We start from the raw sequence: 19,207 nt of genomic DNA on the forward strand, positions 1-19,207 counted from the left end.
GTCCGGGGCTGTGCAGCCGGCTCTGTGCCCCCTCCAGTCCGGGGCTGTGCAGCCGGCTCTGTGCCCCCTCCAGTCCGGGGCTGTGCAGCCGGCTCTGTGCCCCCTCCAGTCTGGGGCTGTGCAGCCGGCTCTGTGCCCCCTCCAGTCCGGGGCTGTGCAGCCGGCTCTGTGCCCCCTCCAGTCCGGGGCTGCGCAGCCGGCTCTGTGCCCCCTCCAGTCCGGGGCTGCGCAGCCGGCTCTGTGCCCCCTCCAGTCCGGGGCTGTGCAGCCGGCTCTGTGCCCCCTCCAGTCCGGGGCTGTGCAGCCGGCTCTGTGCCCCCTCCAGTCCGGGGCTGTGCAGACGGCTCTGTGCCCCCTCCAGTCTGGGGCTGTGCAGCCGATTCTGTGCCCCCTCCAGTCTGGGGCTGCGCAGCCGGCTCTGTGCCCCCTCCAGTCCGGGGCTGCGCAGCCGGCTCTGTGCCCCCTCCAGTCCGGGGCTGTGCAGCCGGCTCTGTGCCCCTCCAGTCCGGGGCTGTGCAGCCGGCTCTGTGCCCCTCCAGTCCGGGGCTGTGCAGCCGGCTCTGTGCCCCTCCAGTCCGGGGCTGTGCAGCCGGCTCTGTGCCCCTCCAGTCCGGGGCTGTGCAGCCGGCTCTGTGCCCCCTCCAGTCCGGGGCTGTGCAGCCGGTTCTGTGCCCCCTCCAGTCCGGGGCTGTGCAGCCGGTTCTGTGCCCCTCCAGTCCGGGGCTGTGCAGCCGGCTCTGTGCCCCCTCCAGTCCGGGGCTGTGCCAGCTCTGTGCCCCCTCCAGTCCGGGGCTGTGCAGCCGGTTCTGTGCCCCCTCCAGTCCGGGGCTGTGCAGCCGGCTCTGTGCCCCCTCCAGTCCGGGGCTGTGCAGCCGGCTCTGTGCCCCCTCCAGTCCGGGGCTGTGCAGCCGGCTCTGTGCCCCCTCCAGTCCGGGGCTGTGCAGCCGGCTCTGTGCCCCCTCCAGTCCGGGGCTGTGCAGCCGGCTCTGTGCCCCTCCAGTCCGGGGCTGTGCAGCCGGCTCTGTGCCCCTCCAGTCCGGGGCTGTGCAGCCGGCTCTGTGCCCCCTCCAGTCCGGGGCTGTGCAGCCGGCTCTGTGCCCCCTCCAGTCCGGGGCTGTGCCGGCTCTGTGCCCCCTCCAGTCCGGGGCTGTGCAGCCGGTTCTGTGCCCCCTCCTGTCCGGGGCTGTGCAGCCGGTTCTGTGCCCCTCCAGTCCGGGGCTGTGCAGCCGGCTCTGTGCCCCCTCCAGTCCGGGGCTGTGCAGCCGGCTCTGTGCCCCTCCAGTCCGGGGCTGTGCAGCCGGCTCTGTGCCCCTCCAGTCCGGGGCTGTGCAGCCGGCTCTGTGCCCCCTCCAGTCCGGGGCTGTGCCGGCTCTGTGCCCCCTCCAGTCCGGGGCTGTGCAGCCGGCTCTGTGCCCCCTCCAGTCCGGGGCTGTGCAGCCGGTTCTGTGCCCCCTCCAGTCCGGGGCTGTGCAGCCGGCTCTGTGCCCCCTCCAGTCCGGGGCTGTGCAGCCGGCTCTGTGCCCCCTCCAGTCCGGGGCTGTGCCGGCTCTGTGCCCCCTCCAGTCCGGGGCTGTGCGGCCGGTTCTGTGCCTCCTCCAGTCCGGGGCTGTGCGGTCGGCTCTGTGCCCCCTCCAGTCCTGGGCTGTGCCGGTTCTGTGCCCCCTCCAGTCCGGGGCTGTGCAGCCGGCTCTGTGCCCCCTCCAGTCCGGGGCTGTGCCGGTTCTGTGCCCCCTCCAGTCCGGGGCTGTGCAGCCGGTTCTGTGCCTCCTCCAGTCCGGGGCTGTGCAGCTGGCTCTGTGCCCCCTCCAGTCCGGGGCTGTGTCTGGCTCTGTGCCCCCTCCAGTCCGGGGCTGTGTCTGGCTCTGTGCCCCCTCCAGTCCGGGGCTGTGCAGCCGGCTCTGTGCCCCTCCAGTCCGGGGCTGTGCAGCCGGCTCTGTGCCCCTCCAGTCCGGGGCTGTGCAGCCGGCTCTGTGCCCCCTCCAGTCCGGGGCTGTGCAGCCGGTTCTGTGCCCCCTCCAGTCCGGGGCTGTGCAGCCGGTTCTGTGCCCCTCCAGTCCGGGGCTGTACAGCCGGCTCTGTGCCCCCTCCAGTCCGGGGCTGTGCAGCCGGCTCTGTGCCCCCTCCAGTCCGGGGCTGTGCAGCCGGCTCTGTGCCCCCTCCAGTCCGGGGCTGTGCAGCCGGCTCTGTGCCCCCTCCAGTCCGGGGCTGTGCAGCCGGCTCTGTGCCCCCTCCAGTCCGGGGCTGTGCAGCCGGCTCTGTGCCCCCTCCAGTCCGGGGCTGTGCAGCCGGCTCTGTGCCCCCTCCAGTCCGGGGCTGTGCAGCCGGCTCTGTGCCCCCTCCAGTCCGGGGCTGTGCAGCCGGCTCTGTGCCCCCTCCAGTCCGGGGCTGTGCAGCCGGCTCTGTGCCCCCTCCAGTCCGGGGCTGTGCAGCCGGCTCTGTGCCCCTCCAGTCCGGGGCTGTGCAGCCGGCTCTGTGCCCCTCCAGTCCGGGGCTGTGCAGCCGGCTCTGTGCCCCCTCCAGTCCGGGGCTGTGCAGCCGGCTCTGTGCCCCCTCCAGTCCGGGGCTGTGCCGGCTCTGTGCCCCCTCCAGTCCGGGGCTGTGCAGCCGGTTCTGTGCCCCCTCCTGTCCGGGGCTGTGCAGCCGGTTCTGTGCCCCTCCAGTCCGGGGCTGTGCAGCCGGCTCTGTGCCCCCTCCAGTCCGGGGCTGTGCAGCCGGCTCTGTGCCCCTCCAGTCCGGGGCTGTGCAGCCGGCTCTGTGCCCCTCCAGTCCGGGGCTGTGCAGCCGGCTCTGTGCCCCCTCCAGTCCGGGGCTGTGCAGCCGGTTCTGTGCCCCCTCCAGTCCGGGGCTGTGCAGCCGGTTCTGTGCCCCTCCAGTCCGGGGCTGTGCAGCCGGCTCTGTGCCCCCTCCAGTCCGGGGCTGTGCCAGCTCTGTGCCCCCTCCAGTCCGGGGCTGTGCAGCCGGTTCTGTGCCCCCTCCAGTCCGGGGCTGTGCAGCCGGTTCTGTGCCCCTCCAGTCCGGGGCTGTACAGCCGGCTCTGTGCCCCCTCCAGTCCGGGGCTGTGCAGCCGGCTCTGTGCCCCCTCCAGTCCGGGGCTGTGCAGCCGGCTCTGTGCCCCCTCCAGTCCGGGGCTGTGCAGCCGGCTCTGTGCCCCCTCCAGTCCGGGGCTGTGCAGCCGGCTCTGTGCCCCCTCCAGTCCGGGGCTGTGCAGCCGGCTCTGTGCCCCCTCCAGTCCGGGGCTGTGCAGCCGGCTCTGTGCCCCCTCCAGTCCGGGGCTGTGCAGCCGGCTCTGTGCCCCCTCCAGTCCGGGGCTGTGCAGCCGGCTCTGTGCCCCCTCCAGTCCGGGGCTGTGCAGCCGGCTCTGTGCCCCCTACAGTCCGGGGCTGTGCAGCCGGCTCTGTGCCCCTCCAGTCCGGGGCTGTGCAGCCGGCTCTGTGCCCCTCCAGTCCGGGGCTGTGCAGCCGGCTCTGTGCCCCCTCCAGTCCGGGGCTGTGCAGCCGGCTCTGTGCCCCCTCCAGTCCGGGGCTGTGCCGGCTCTGTGCCCCCTCCAGTCCGGGGCTGTGCAGCCGGTTCTGTGCCCCCTCCTGTCCGGGGCTGTGCAGCCGGTTCTGTGCCCCTCCAGTCCGGGGCTGTGCAGCCGGCTCTGTGCCCCCTCCAGTCCGGGGCTGTGCAGCCGGCTCTGTGCCCCTCCAGTCCGGGGCTGTGCAGCCGGCTCTGTGCCCCTCCAGTCCGGGGCTGTGCAGCCGGCTCTGTGCCCCCTCCAGTCCGGGGCTGTGCCGGCTCTGTGCCCCCTCCAGTCCGGGGCTGTGCAGCCGGCTCTGTGCCCCCTCCAGTCCGGGGCTGTGCAGCCGGTTCTGTGCCCCCTCCAGTCCGGGGCTGTGCAGCCGGCTCTGTGCCCCCTCCAGTCCGGGGCTGTGCAGCCGGCTCTGTGCCCCCTCCAGTCCGGGGCTGTGCCGGCTCTGTGCCCCCTCCAGTCCGGGGCTGTGCGGCCGGTTCTGTGCCTCCTCCAGTCCGGGGCTGTGCGGTCGGCTCTGTGCCCCCTCCAGTCCTGGGCTGTGCCGGTTCTGTGCCCCCTCCAGTCCGGGGCTGTGCAGCCGGCTCTGTGCCCCCTCCAGTCCGGGGCTGTGCCGGTTCTGTGCCCCCTCCAGTCCGGGGCTGTGCAGCCGGTTCTGTGCCTCCTCCAGTCCGGGGCTGTGCAGCTGGCTCTGTGCCCCCTCCAGTCCGGGGCTGTGTCTGGCTCTGTGCCCCCTCCAGTCCGGGGCTGTGTCTGGCTCTGTGCCCCCTCCAGTCCGGGGCTGTGCAGCCGGCTCTGTGCCCCCTCCAGTCCGGGGCTGTGCAGCCGGCTCTGTGCCCCCTCCAGTCCGGGGCTGTGCCGGTTCTGTGCCCCCTCCAGTCCGGGGCTGTGCAGCCGGTTCTGTGCCTCCTCCAGTCCAGGGCTGTGCAGCTGGCTCTGTGCCCCCTCCAGTCCGGGGCTGTGTCTGGCTCTGTGCCCCCTCCAGTCCGGGGCTGTGCAGCCGGCTCTGTGCCCCCTCCAGTCCGGGGCTGTGCCGGCTCTGTGCCCCCTCCAGTCCGGGGCTGTGCAGCCGGCTCTGTGCCCCCTCCAGTCCGGGGCTGTGCAGCCGGCTCTGTGCCCCCTCCAGTCCGGGGCTGTGCAGCCGGCTCTGTGCCCCTTCCAGTCCGGGGCTGTGCAGCCGGCTCTGTGCCCCCTCCAGTCCGGGGCTGTGCAGCCGGTTCTGTGCCTCCTCCAGTCCGGGGCTGTGCAGCCGGCTCTGTGCCTCCTCCAGTCCGGGGCTGTGCAGCCGGCTCTGTGCCCCCTCCAGTCCGGGGCTGTGCAGCCGGTTCTGTGCCTCCTCCAGTCCGGGGCTGTGCAGCCGGCTCTGTGCCCCCTCCAGTCCGGGGCTGTGCAGCCGGCTCTGTGCCCCTTCCAGTCCGGGGCTGTGCAGCCGGCTCTGTGCCCCCTCCAGTCCGGGGCTGTGCAGCCGGCTCTGTGCCCCCTCCAGTCCGGGGCTGTGCAGCCGGCTCTGTGCCCCCTCCAGTCCGGGGCTGTGCAGCCGGCTCTGTGCCCCCTCCAGTCCGGGGCTGTGCAGCCGGCTCTGTGCCCCCTCCAGTCCGGGGCTGTGCAGCCGGCTCTGTGCCCCTTCCAGTCCGGGGCTGTGCAGCCGGCTCTGTGCCCCCTCCAGTCCGGGGCTGTGCCGGTTCTGTGCCCCCTCCAGTCCGGGGCTGTGCAGCCGGTTCTGTGCCTCCTCCAGTCCGGGGCTGTGCAGCCGGCTCTGTGCCCCCTCCAGTCCGGGGCTGTGCAGCCGGCTCTGTGCCCCCTCCAGTCCGGGGCTGTGCAGCCGGTTCTGTGCCTCCTCCAGTCCGGGGCTGTGCAGCCGGTTCTGTGCCTCCTCCAGTCCGGGGCTGTGCAGCCGGCTCTGTGCCCCCTCCAGTCCGGGGCTGTGTCGGCTCTGTGCCCCCTCCAGTCCGGGGCTGTGCAGCCGGCTCTGTGCCCCCTCCAGTCCGGGGCTGTGCAGCCGGCTCTGTGCCCCCTCCAGTCCGGGGCTGTGCAGCCGGCTCTGTGCCCCCTCCAGTCCGGGGCTGTGCAGCCGGCTCTGTGCCCCCTCCAGTCCGGGGCTGTGCAGCCGGCTCTGTGCCCCCTCCAGTCCGGGGCTGTGCAGCCGGCTCTGTGCCCCCTCCAGTCCGGGGCTGTGCAGCCGGCTCTGTGCCCCCTCCAGTTTGGGGCTGTGCCGGCTCTGTGCCCCCTCCAGTCCGGGGCTGTGCAGCCGGTTCTGTGCCCCCTCCAGTCCGGGGCTGTGCCGGTTCTGTGCCCCCTCCAGTCCGGGGCTGTGCCGGCTCTGTGCCCCCTCCAGTCCGGGGCTGTGCCGGCTCTGTGCCCCGACAGGACAGTGTGTGCTAATGTGCCGACACATCCGTGTAGCCCCCACAACCTGCAGCCCCCTGCTAACGATAATGGGTGGCCATATGTGTGTGTCCTTGTGATGTGTGTATTAGTGTATACATGATGTATTAATGTGTGTATAGGTGTGATTTATATGTGTGATTATGTGATGTGTGTATTTGTGTATACGTGATGTGAAGCATGTGTTTCTGTAGTGTGTATATATGATGTATTAATGTGTGTATAGGTGTGATTTATGTGTGTTTATATATGTGATGTGTGTAGAGGTGAAGTGTGTGTTTATGTGATGCTGTGTGTCTGCATTGTGTATGCATGATGTATTAATGTGTGTGTGTATAGGTGAAGTGTATGATTTATATGTATGTTTATGTGATGTGTGTTGTGTCTGTGGATATATGGTGTGTACGTGTGTGTGTATATATATGATGTGTGTAGAGTAGAAGTGTGTGTTTATGTGATGTGTGTTGTGTCTGTTTTGTGGATATATGGTGTGTGTATGTGAGCATGTAGTGTATGTGTATATATATATATATATATATATGATGTGTGTCTAGGTGAAGTGTGTCATTTATATGTTTATGTGATGTGTGTGTTTGTCTTGTGGATATGTGGTGTGTGTGTATATATGCGATGTGTGTGTATATATACGATGTGTGTAGAGGTGAAGTGTGTGTTTATGTGATGTGTGTTGTGTCTGTTTTGTGGATATATTGCGTATGTGTGTGTATATTTGGTTGTGTTTCTAGGTGAAGTGATGTGAACTGTTTGTTTATGAGATGTGTGTATAGGTGAAGTGTGACTTTATGTGGTGTGTGTCTGTTTTATGGATATATTGTGTGTCTATATGGATGTATGTCTAGGTGAAGTGATGTGTGTGTTTATGAGGTGTGTATATCTGATGTGCTGTGCGTCCATTCTGTGTAGAGGTGATGTTTTAGGCTGGGTTCACACGTAGTGGAACTCCCGCGGAAGTTACCTAGAGAATTCCGGAATTCCATTCCACGGGAAAATCGCATTTTAAAATTCCCACGGAAAAACTAGCAAATTTCAAGCGTAATTAGCTTGCAGAATGCTAGCGTTTTCCAAGCGATCTGTAGCATCGCTTGGAGAACTGATTGACAGGTTGGTCACACTCGTCATAGTGTTTGACAAGTGTGACCAACTATTTACTATTGAGGTCGCCTATGCAGCATCAGTAGTAAAGAGATCCAATGTTAAAAATAATAATAATAAAAAAAAAATCGGGTTATATTCACCTTCCGGTGTCCCGAGCAGCGTCCCCGGGCCTCCGCAATGCTCCGGCAGGTCGCGTTCCCAGCGATGCATTGCGGCAATGACCTTTGATGACATCGCGGTCTCGCGAGACCGCTACAGTATCATGAGACAGCGACGCCAGCAAAGGTCATCGCAATGCTTTTCTGGGAACGGGAGCTGCCGGATCATCGTTGAAGCCCGGGGACGCTGCGCGGGACACCAAAGTTGAATATAACCTGATTTTTTTTAAATTTTAATTCTATTTTTACAGGGATATGGTACCCAGAGCCCGGAGGACAGTCTCCTCTCCTCCGGACCGCGAGTACCATCCGAAAATGTTCTGCTTAGCAGAACAATACACTGTTATGTGGGCGGAATCGCCGCGATTCCGCAAAATAATGAGCATGTTGCGGATTTTTCCGTGATGCGATTCCGCCGTGGGAAAATACGCAGCATTAGCACAGCATTGCGGAATCCCAAAGGAAAACGCTAAGAAAACGAAAAAAAAAGCGACGTGTGAATGCAGCCTTACTGTATACATGTGCAGTGTGATCGGCCATGCAGTTACTGGCACGGTGCTCTCGCCAAGTGTAGCTGCGGCATTGATCACCATACCAGTGAGTGGCCTTGGCTGCAGGCAGTGTGCCGGCACCGCGCCCGGCCAGCCCTGCACTATGCTGCTCTCTCCTCACCCCGCCAGCCCTGCACTGTGCTGCACTCCACCTCTCCCAGGCCGGCCCTGCCCTGCTCTCCACTTCTCCTCGCCCGCCGGCTCTGCTCTCTGCTCTGCTCTGCTCTCTCCACCTCTCCCTGGGCCTGCTCTGTGCTGCGCTCCACCTCTCGGCGCCCGGCCTGCCCTGCTCTGTGCTGCTCTCCACCTCTCCTGGCCACGCTGGCCCTGCTCTGTGCTGCTCTCCACCTCTCCTCGGACAGCCCTGCACTGTACTGCTCTCCACCTCTCCTCACCCGGCCGGCCCTGCACTGTGCTGCTCTCCACCTCTCCTCGCCCCGACGGCCCTGCTCTGTGCTGCTCTCCACCTCTCCTCACCCGGCCGGCCCTGCACTGTGCTGCTCTCCACCTCTCCTCGACCCGCCGGCCCTGCTCTGTGCTGCTCTCCACCTCTCCTCGCCACACTGGCCCTGCTCTGTGCTGCTCTCCACCTCTCCTCAGCCAGCCCTGCACTGTACTGCTCTCCACCTTTCCTCACCCGGCCGGCCCTGCACTGTGCTGCTCTCCACCTCTCCTCGCCGGGCCGGCCCTGCACTGTGCTGCTCTCCACCTCTCCTCGCCGGGCCGGCCCTGCACTGTGCTGCTCTCCACCTCTCCTCACCCTTCCGGCCCTGCACTGTGCTGCTCTCCACCTCTCCCTGGCCGGCCCTGCACTGTGCTGCTCTCCACCTCTCCCTGGCCGGCCGTGCACTGTGCTGCTCTCCACCTCTCCCTGGCCGGCCGTGCACTGTGCTGCTCTCCACCTCTCCCTGGCCGGCCGTGCACTGTGCTGCTCTCCACCTCTCACCGCCCATGCTCTGTGCTGCTCTCAACCTCTCCCTGGCCGGCTGTGCACTGTGCTGCTCTCCACCTCTCCCTGGCCGGCCGTGCACTGTGCTGCTCTCCACCTCTCCCTGGCCGGCCCTGCACTGTGCTGCTCTCCACCTCTCCCCCGCCGTGCACTGTGCTGCTCTCCACCTCTCCCTGGCCGGCCGTGCACTGTGCTGCTCTCCACCTCTCCCTGGCCGGCCGTGCACTGTGCTGCTCTCCACCTCTCCCTGGCCGGCCCTGCACTGTGCTGCTCTCCACCTCTCCCCCGCCGTGCACTGTGCTGCTCTCCACCTCTCCCTGGCCGGCCGTGCACTGTGCTGCTCTCCACCTCTCCCTGGCCGGCCGTGCACTGTGCTGCTCTCCACCTCTCCCTGGCCGGCCGTGCACTGTGCTGCTCTCCACCTCTCCCCCGCCGTGCACTGTGCTGCTCTCCACCTCTCCCCCGCCGTGCACTGTGCTGCTCTCCACCTCTCCCCAGCCGTGCACTGTGCTGCTCTTCACCTCTCCCCGGCCGTGCACTGTGCTGCTCTCCACCTCTCCCCGGCCGTGCACTGTGCTGCTCTCCACCTCTCCCCGGCCGTGCACTGTGCTGCTCTCCACCTCTCCCCGGCCGTGCACTGTGCTGCTCTCCACCTCTCCCCGGCCGTGCACTGTGCTGCTCTCCACCTCTCCCTGGCCGTGCACTGTGCTGCTCTCCACCTCTCCCCCGCCGTGCACTGTGCTGCTCTCCACCTCTCCCCCGCCGTGCACTGTGCTGCTCTCCACCTCTCCCCAGCCGTGCACTGTGCTGCTCTTCACCTCTCCCCGGCCGTGCACTGTGCTGCTCTCCACCTCTCCCCGGCCGTGCACTGTGCTGCTCTCCACCTCTCCCCGGCCGTGCACTGTGCTGCTCTCCACCTCTCCCCGGCCGTGCACTGTGCTGCTCTCCACCTCTCCCCGGCCGTGCACTGTGCTGCTCTCCACCTCTCCCTGGCTGGCCGTGCACTGTGCTGCTCTCCACCTCTCCCCGGCTGTGCACTGTGCTGCTCTCCACCTCTCCCCAGCCGTGCACTGTGCTGCTCTCCACCTCTCCCCGGCCGTGCACTGTGCTGCTCTCCACCTCTCCCCGGCCGTGCACTGTGCTGCTCTCCACCTCTCCCCGGCCGTGCACTGTGCTGCTCTCCACCTCTCCCCGGCCGTGCACTGTGCTGCTCTCCACCTCTCCTTTCTAGGTGAGAAGGGTTTGGTCTCGGCTCCTGTGATCTTATCTCGCCGCCTATTAGTACCTGCACATTGTTCTCTTCTGTACGTTCAGGGCTTGAAAGCGCAAAATATGTCACAAGTGTTTAAGTAACAAATTGAGTTGACAATCAGGACGGACGAGATCGCCCTGTTCGTGGCTTGTCAGTGTCAGGGTGGCGTGCCATTGTGGCAGGTGCAGCCCTTTAACGCCTTCGCTGCCGAAATCATTTATCATTGAAAAGCTACATGAACATTAACCTGCAGGAAATAATCAGTAACGACGATCGCGGGTCACAATCTCCAAGTGTGCCGGGCTGGAGGAAGGGGACTCGGCAGAAAGAATGCCAAACAAATCATTGCTAAGGAATTACCTGCGAGATCTTGTATCATCTGCTGGAAGGGCACGTAGTGAGATCTGATGTGCTGGGAAATCATTGCATGGATGGGATGTGCGGCTATTGCTGGAGGCAAACCCGAGAGAAGAATATTAGTGTATAGAGATATATATCTGTGTATGTACAGTACATAACAAACCACCCAGGACAGAGATATCTTGTATCTTTTTATGTTAGGGTATAAATAAAACGTTTGGTTTAATATTAAATGAAATGTTTAATAAAGTTTATTTATACATTTTTCCTTCACAAGCAACAATTACATGATATATCAAACTATTATCAATAATAGCAGCACATCATATCACTAATTATTATAGCCAGCTAGATAACTATATGGAAAATGAAAACGAGTGCAGAAGAAGTTTGCAACAAGACTGCGATCCACAGACAGGAGGCGGTGAGCAGCAAAACTAATATTACTGAAATTCACAACTACCTATCTATCTATCTATCTATCTATCTATCTATCTATCTAGCTCATATCTTTCTATCTATCTATCTATCTATCTATCTATCTATCTATCTATCTATCTAACTATCTATCCCATATCTATCTATCTATCTATCTATCTATCTATCTATCTATCTATCTATCTATCCCATATCTATCTATCTGTCTATCTATCTATCTAACTATCTATCCCATATCTATCTATCTATCTATCTATCTATCCCATATCTATCTATCTGTCTATCTATCTATCTAGCTCATATCTTTCTATCTATCTATCTATCTATCTAACTATCTATCCCATATCTATCTATCTATCTATCTATCTATCTATCTGTCTGTCTATCTATCTATCTATCTAGCTCATATCTTTCTATCTATCTATCTATCTATCTATCTATCTATCCCATATCTATCTATCTATCTATCTATCTATCTCATATCTTTCTATCTATCTATCTCATATATATCTATCTTTCTCATATCTATCTAATTATCTATCTATCTATCTCATATCTATCTATCTCTATCTCATATCTATCTATCTCTATCTCATATCTATCTATCTCATATCTATCTAATTATCTATCTATCTATCTATCTCATATATATCTATCTATCTATCTCATATCTATCTATCTAATTATCTATCTCATATCTATCTATCCCATATCTATCTATCTATCTATCTATCTATCTATCTATCTATCTATCTATCTATCTATCTATCTATCTATCCCATATCTATCTATCCCATATCTATCTATCCCATATCTATCTATCTATCTATCTATCTATCTATCTATCTATCTATATATCTATCTATCCCATATCTATCTATCTATCTATCCCATATCTATCTATCTATCTATCTATCTATCTATCTATCTATCTATCTACCTATCTCATATCTATCTATCTATCCATCTATCTATCTATCCCATATCTATCTCTCTCTCATATCTATCTATCTATCTATCTATCTATCTATCTATCTATCTATCTATCTATCTATCTATCTTTTATGAAATAGTGTCTTTTTATCTCCTACCTCCTGAAGGTTAGGTGTTACTATTAAGTCTATTTATCCCATTCTACAAGGTGGACATTAAACCATACATCTAATTTGCTACTGATAAATGGTGCCAGTTTACATTTTTACAATTTTTTCCATCAGTCAAGATATTATTAAAATCATATCAGTTCAGCACAAATGTATCAGAAATAAAAAAAAAGTGCAATTTAACAAATCTGTATACTGAAAAACATCCTTGAAACTTGAAAGAAACAGGACAGGACATTTTTGTCTTCACTGCTCCCAGGTTATAAATAATAATAATAATACTAATAATAATACCATCTCACTCTGTATATAGATCTTCCAAGACCTAACAGTCTGCAGCCTAAGGGCTCATTGAGAGTCCATGATTTTCCTTGTAGCCAGATTTTCATCAGGGTTTGCTCAGTGTGTCAGTTTTCTCTTCAGTGATGTGAGGTTACGTTTCCATGATGAGGTTTTGGTGAATTTCTGACACATCATATTTTTACTGTGCAAAAACCGCAGCGTCTTACAGTTCCGGCAAAGTGGATTTATAACAATATAATGCACACTGTGCTTTTTTTCCACTGCTGCAAAAACTGACCTGCGGGTAATATAACGCGTCACTCCTCTTTTTTCAGTGCTCAGATGAGGGTAACCAGCCCTTATGTACATAGATGCAAGAATAAATACGGCACTCAAAAAAGTACAAAAATACTGTATTTATTCATAATCTCAATACATGTATTGGGATTATGAATAAACACATAAACTGACCTGCGGTGCCTTTTTAAAATGTGCAACATCTCAATTTCTCTTGCTGGTAAGCAGAGATTTATGTGTAGATTTTCCCCATAGAATTACAATAGATGCGGAAAATTTGCAGGTAAAAAACGCGCATAATCCACATCTGACTGCAGCAATAAAATTTTGTCAAAGTCAAATAGCAGGAAGCATCGAAAACAAAGCAACGTTATTCAAAACATGACATACCACAAAGAGAAAAAAAAACTGCAGCATCAAAAAAGCATGGAAATAATCTCAGTCACAAGTGCAGTGAAAAAAAGACTGCAAGTAACCTAATTTACCCAAGGCCACATTCACAAGTTCAGTATTTTACATCAGTATCTGTAAGCCACAACCAGGACTGAGTGATGATACAGAAGTGGGGACGTGTCTCTATTATACTTTTCCTCTGAATGTTCCACTCCTGGTTTTGGCTTTCAAATATTGAGGCAAAATACTGACCAAATACTGAACGTATGCTTGTAGCCCAATGGGTGGAGGAATGCTACAGGAAATCAACAACGGTAAAAACTCATCAAACACGCATGGCTTTCCCACAATGAGTTTGTGATGAGGTTTTTTTCAATGCATATTTTAGAAAAAAAAATCAAAGTAGCCTACTTAACTTATTGAGTTGTGAGATGATCGAGCAGTGAAATGCTCAAGTGCTTGACACTCGAATCAAGCATGTTGGACACTCAGACGTCTCTCCGCGGGATCTGAGCACTTGAGCACCACGCGATACTTGTCACTTCTCACTACTCGATCAAATACCCTGATGCTCGATCAAGTATCGCGCAACGCTGAGCACGCTCGTCCATCACTACTAGGCTATGTGCCCACGTTAGCGTTTTAAACCTGACGCAAAACCCGACTCCTTCCCAGAAAACGCGCTGTTTCTTTCGGCGCTTTTTTTGCACGTATTTTTTGCTAAAAAACTGCGCGTTTTTGATGCGTTTTTTTCCACATGTCTTCTGGACCATAGGAAATAGCTAAAAACGCGGACTTTTCCGCAAAATTAATGAGTGTGCTGCGTTTTTAACCGCTAAGCGTTTCCTATGTGGAAAAAAATGCATCCACTTCCCAGGTCGATACGAGTAGTCCCCAATCCCTACAATTTTAAGCGTGCCCTGAAAACTCATTTTTTCAGACTGGCCAACTGCCTCAACACATTAACCTAATCTATCCCTATGTGGCACAGCCAAAAGTTTTACCATAACCAGGTTCCCCGCATCATGTTCCCACATGCTTTATGCATCCATTAGCCCTCTGTGTCTGTACTGTTACATGCTTAACATTATGGCTGGTCCAAACAATCAGGGCAACTGTTACTACCCACCTTTCGTGTCTCCCCTTTTTTTCCTCATAGATTGTAAGGCTGAGTTCACACGTGGCGTTTTTTTTGCGTTTCCGTGGCGGTTTTAACCGCACGATTTTGCCACGAAAACGCGAAAAATAAGCATCCCATGCATTCCTATGGGATTCCGCAATGCTGTGCTAATGCTGCGGTTTTTACCGCGGCGGAATCGCTTCCCGGTAAAAACCGCAGCATGCTCATTAATTTGCGGAATCGCGGCGATCCCGCACCCATAGGAATGCATTGTTCCGCTTACTTCCCGCATGTGGCTGTGCACACCATGCGGAAAGTAAGCAGAACATTTGCGGATGGTACCCACGGTCCGGAGGAGAGGAGACTGTCCTCCGGGCTTTGGGTACCATATCCCTGTAAAAAATAGCATTAAAATAAAAAATATTGTTATTCTCACCCTCCGACGTCCCGCGCAGTCTTCCCGCTTCTCTCCACGCTCTCGTTCCCAGTAGTCCTTTGCGAAAATGCCCGCGATGGCATCCGTTCTCGCGGGATCGCGAAGTCTCACGGTCATTCGCGTGACGTCATCGCGAATTACCACGAGACATCGCGATCCTGCGAGAATGGACGTCATCGCGGGCATTTTCGCAAAGGATTACTGGGAACGGATGCGCGGGACGCCGGAAGGTAAGAATAACACCATTTTTTATTTTTTTTTTTACATTCTATCTTTTACTACTGATGCTGCATAGGCGGCCTCAGTAGTAAAAAGTTGGTCACACTCATCAAACACTATGTTTGACGAGTGTGAGCAACCTGTCAATCAGTTCTCCAAGCGATGCTACAGATCGCTTGGAAAACGCTGGCATTTTGCAAGCTAAATACGCTTGCAAAATGCTAGTTTTTCCGCGGGAAAATCGCGGGAATTTAAAATGCGATTTTCCCGCGGAATGGAATTCCGGAATTCTCACGGTAATTTCCGCGAGAGTTCCGGTACGTGTGCACTTAGCCTAAGCTTGCGAGCAGGGCCCTCATTCCTCTTGGTATCTGTTATGATCTATGTGATTATTGTTATGCTGTAATGTCTATTGTCTGTACAAGTACCCTCTGAAATGTAAAGTGCTGCGGAATATGTCAGCGCTATAGAAATAAAATTTATTATTATTATTATTATTATTATATTATTCTCCATTGGCACAAAAAGGCCAAAAAGCAATGAAATGAATGGGAAGCTTATTTTAAGCATTTTTGAAGCGTTTTGACCCCGAAAAATGCTTCAAAAACGATTCAAAAACGCTGACATGGGCACACAGCCTCAATGATCTGCAACAATGAAATCTGCAACATCAAACACACTCCAAAATCTCATCATGGGAACAGATCCTTATAAGCTTCTCCTGCACATTGCAGTGTTAAAATGGACAGCACACAGACTACAGACAGATGGCAATTTGTGCTGTAAGTGATTTTCCATGGACTCATAGACTTGTATGGGCGATTTTGACCCATGACTTGGATCTAAAATGGACATGGAGTTGGGATTTTTTTTTTGTGGAGCACAAAAAACATGGAGATGTGAATAGTTCCATAGGTTACAATGTGTATGTGTTCTATCATTGAAAAACTGCCAGATCACAAATGTGAAAAAAGCATGTCTGAATGAGGCCGTTAGAGATGACGCTAAATGGAGGCAGAACATTGGAGGTTATGTAGATCTCATGTGAGGTTCTTAGCCACTAATCAGGTAGCAAATCTTAAGGGCCTGTCACACTAAGCGATATCGCTAGCAATATCGCTGTAACGTCACTGGTTTTTGTGACGCAGCAGCGATATTGCTAGCGATATCGCTGTGTCTGATACTTACCTCCGACCGGCTCACCCGCTGATTATCGCTGATCGCGCGAGAACGTCCTGGACCGTTTCTCGTTGTCAGTTTCCTGCTGGGCTTCCTGCTGTGGAGACGAACGACGCGTGGACGCGGGCGGGAGGACGTCAGGATCGCCTCGTCTGACAGGTAAGTAGCGACCCCCGACCCCTGCGATGTCGCTGGTGAGATCTGCCTGTGTGGCAGCTCACTAGCAACCACTTAGCGATGTACCAGCGATCCTGACCGCGTCATATCGCTGGTCGGGATGGCTGGTGCATCGCTAAAGCCCCCGTTACACATAGCGATTTCGCTAGCAATATCGCTGTAACATCACCGATTTTGTGACGTTATAGCGATATTGCTAGCGATATCGCTACATGTGATACTTACCTCCAACCGGCTCCCCCGCTGCTCATCGCTGATCGCGCGAGAAGGTCCTGGATCATTTCTTGTCGGGCGCTTCCTGCTGGGGCTTCCTGTGGCGCTGACGAGTGACGCATTGGGGCGGGTGGAGGACGTCTGGATCGCCGCGTCTGACAGGTAAGTAACGACCCCCGACCCCTGCGATGTTGCTGGTGAGATCTGCCTGTGTGGCAGCTCACTAGCGACCACTTAGCGATGCACCAGCGATCCTGACCGCGTCATATCGCTGGTCGGGATCGCTGGTGCATAAGTGTGACAGTACCTTTAGAGAATGGAGGCCTACAAGAGTAGTGGTTACAGTCTGATAGCGATCTTCATAGTAGATGCTAATCATCATCAGGCTGTATTTATAATCCGCTCTGCTTTATCACTTTGTTTGCTCTCTAGAAGCGTTTACATACATTTACCCAGTAGCTGACATTTCCCTTTGTGCAGCCATCAGCCCCCACACCACACCACATTCAGCTGTCAGAAGTTGCCAGGTACTAAGGCCATAAACCTGCTACTGAGCACCTTCCAGGTATTGTGCTTGGCCTGTGTGTTTGTGATGCTTATCAACACAAACTTTGTGTAAACTAATACAAACTACTACAAAACAAGAAAAGCTTGTTCAAAGCGAGGGCGATTATATTAGTCACCATTTGGAATTCCAATTGCTTTTATATAATAATTTGCATGCTTGTAAAAAGTTAGAATATCTATTATCCCCTGTAAATAATAACAGGTTGCAATTATAAAAGTATGTCACCTGCGAATTAGCTTCTACAACACTAAAAATATGACACCATGATAGCAATATTAATTAAAAAATGATAGAAAAGCTACGCTCGATGGTTTCTCTGCAGGTTTAGATGGCAATCTGTGGATCTAAATACCATATTGAATTAGTGCTGTATGATCCCTACTCTTATGTTTTAAGTTTCTGCATGGGTAAAATGGTAAAATGGTAAAATAGTGCTCATTGTGTGTGGCCTTCATCGATCAAATGTTGCTGTTGGATACTATTTAGAGTTAGACAATGACTTTAAGGAGACCTGTCACCAGAGCAAAAGTAATACTTTTTTTTTTATTTTATTCCTACTGCTACCCTGAGTATTCTTTTTTTTTTTTGCTGTATTTTAAATTCCTCCATTTGGCTACAGAGATAAGGTCTTTACTAAAGGGGAGTGACTTACAGGGCAATTATTCAGAACAGCCTGAAGACATGCCCCCATAGAATCCTCTGAGCATCGGCCCCTTAGTAAAGATGATCAAAATTATCACTAATAAAAATTAAAACCCAGAATACTCAGGGGAGCAGTGGGAATAAAAAAAGGAGCAATAAAGCAGTTGGCAATTTCTGTCAAAAATTGACACAAAAGAGGGGATCTCACCAAAACAATATGTATACACAGCAAAAGGTGGAATTAAAACATAACTTTTAATCTGTTATATAAAAAGACCTATTAGACATGTCACCCAAAGTGAATATTTTCATAAAAAATGCCAATTCAGTATAGGATCCCTATAACAAGTGAAACCAACTAACAGCATTACAAAGGATGTAAATTGTTGCCCAAAATAGTCTGAGGTATAGGCAACAAAATATCTCCAGGTTACAGCAATAGATAATATAATCAATAAGAAATATATATAAAATAATTTCGTGCACAAAAAACCTCACTATAATAAGGAATTTATTAAGATAAAAACCTGTTAGATTGCAATACACACAATTCAACAAAGGGGGCAAAACGCGCGTCGGGGGTACCTACGCTGGGCTCTCCCTCTTCTCCCCTTCCTGGTAAGTTGCCACATGGCTTCTTGTGAAAACTTTTATGAGCATTTTCTATGATCTATTGCCACTATGGACCAAAAAACATCCAACGCGTTTCGGAAAGAACGCTTTCCGTCATCAGGATTCATCCCTGATGAAGGAAAGCATTCCTTCCGAAACGCGTTGGATGTTTTTTGGTCCTTTCTGCAACCTGTATTTTGTTTAGCCAGCAGGCAAGCTCTGGTCGTGTGATCATCCGTGGCATGCTAAGTGTGGCTCCTATTTTGTCTAACAGCAGATCTGCAGCTACTAATCTAGACCATCGGAACCTTTTCTACAACTAACCGGCGCAAGTATCTCCTATCTCCTAATTGTTGTAGAGATACATGCCGCACCGTTCTCTAGCACTGGTGTTTCATTTGGATCGCACCTGAACACGTGACATCAGCGTCACGCTAGGTCCTGTTCCTCTCAATCCATAGAGCAGAGATGCTGAAATTAATGGAGACACAGCACTACACAGTTTGAACGCTGCTGAACACGTGTTATTGGCGTTACTTCAGGTTCTGCTTTCCTTACCTCATAGAACGGAGATGCCGTATCTAATGGAGTCGCAAGTATAGATCATATGTGCCGCAGTTGCTTATTAATAGCTGGCTATATATATTTTTTGGGGACATTGAAGGTACTTTTAACATAGAAAGTTGCTTCCTATCATTTGGCAGGAGATATAGCCACCGGCCGGGGCATTCTCCTTGTGACTGCAATCAATCTGCCATTTTTCTGCAATTATTATTTATTCATCCTAAAAAAAATTTTCATAGTTGGATGATAATTAGTAACATTTTTTACTTCAAGTGGTGGTATTTACATACTTTTTGACCTCTTTTTAGTTTTTATTTAGAGATATAGAGCTATATCTATTTTATACTAACTGTTGAACTCTTATATGTTTATTACTGGGGTTTTGTCTTCCAAAGAGTATTTTTAGTTCTATATGCATGTCAAATAAATTGCTATAGCCTCAGAACACATTCTTGAATTTTCATAAGTATCGTAGTGATTTTTGTTTTTTTGATTGGAACTTTATTAATTGAGCTTCCAACAGCATGTTTGGAGAAAATTTTTAACTTAAGCATTTTGGTTTTTTCATGGAACCAATCAATTCACTACTTCTTTGGTGAATTGTGTGTATTGCAATCTAACAGTTTTTTATCTTAATAAATTCCTTATTATAGTGAGGTTTTTTGTGCACGAAATTATTTTA

Source organism: Dendrobates tinctorius, unplaced genomic scaffold, assembly GCF_039654945.1.
Source record: "Dendrobates tinctorius isolate UK_male_01 unplaced genomic scaffold, ASM3965494v1 ptg000064l, whole genome shotgun sequence".
In the NCBI taxonomy this organism is placed as follows: domain Eukaryota; kingdom Metazoa; phylum Chordata; class Amphibia; order Anura; family Dendrobatidae; genus Dendrobates; species Dendrobates tinctorius.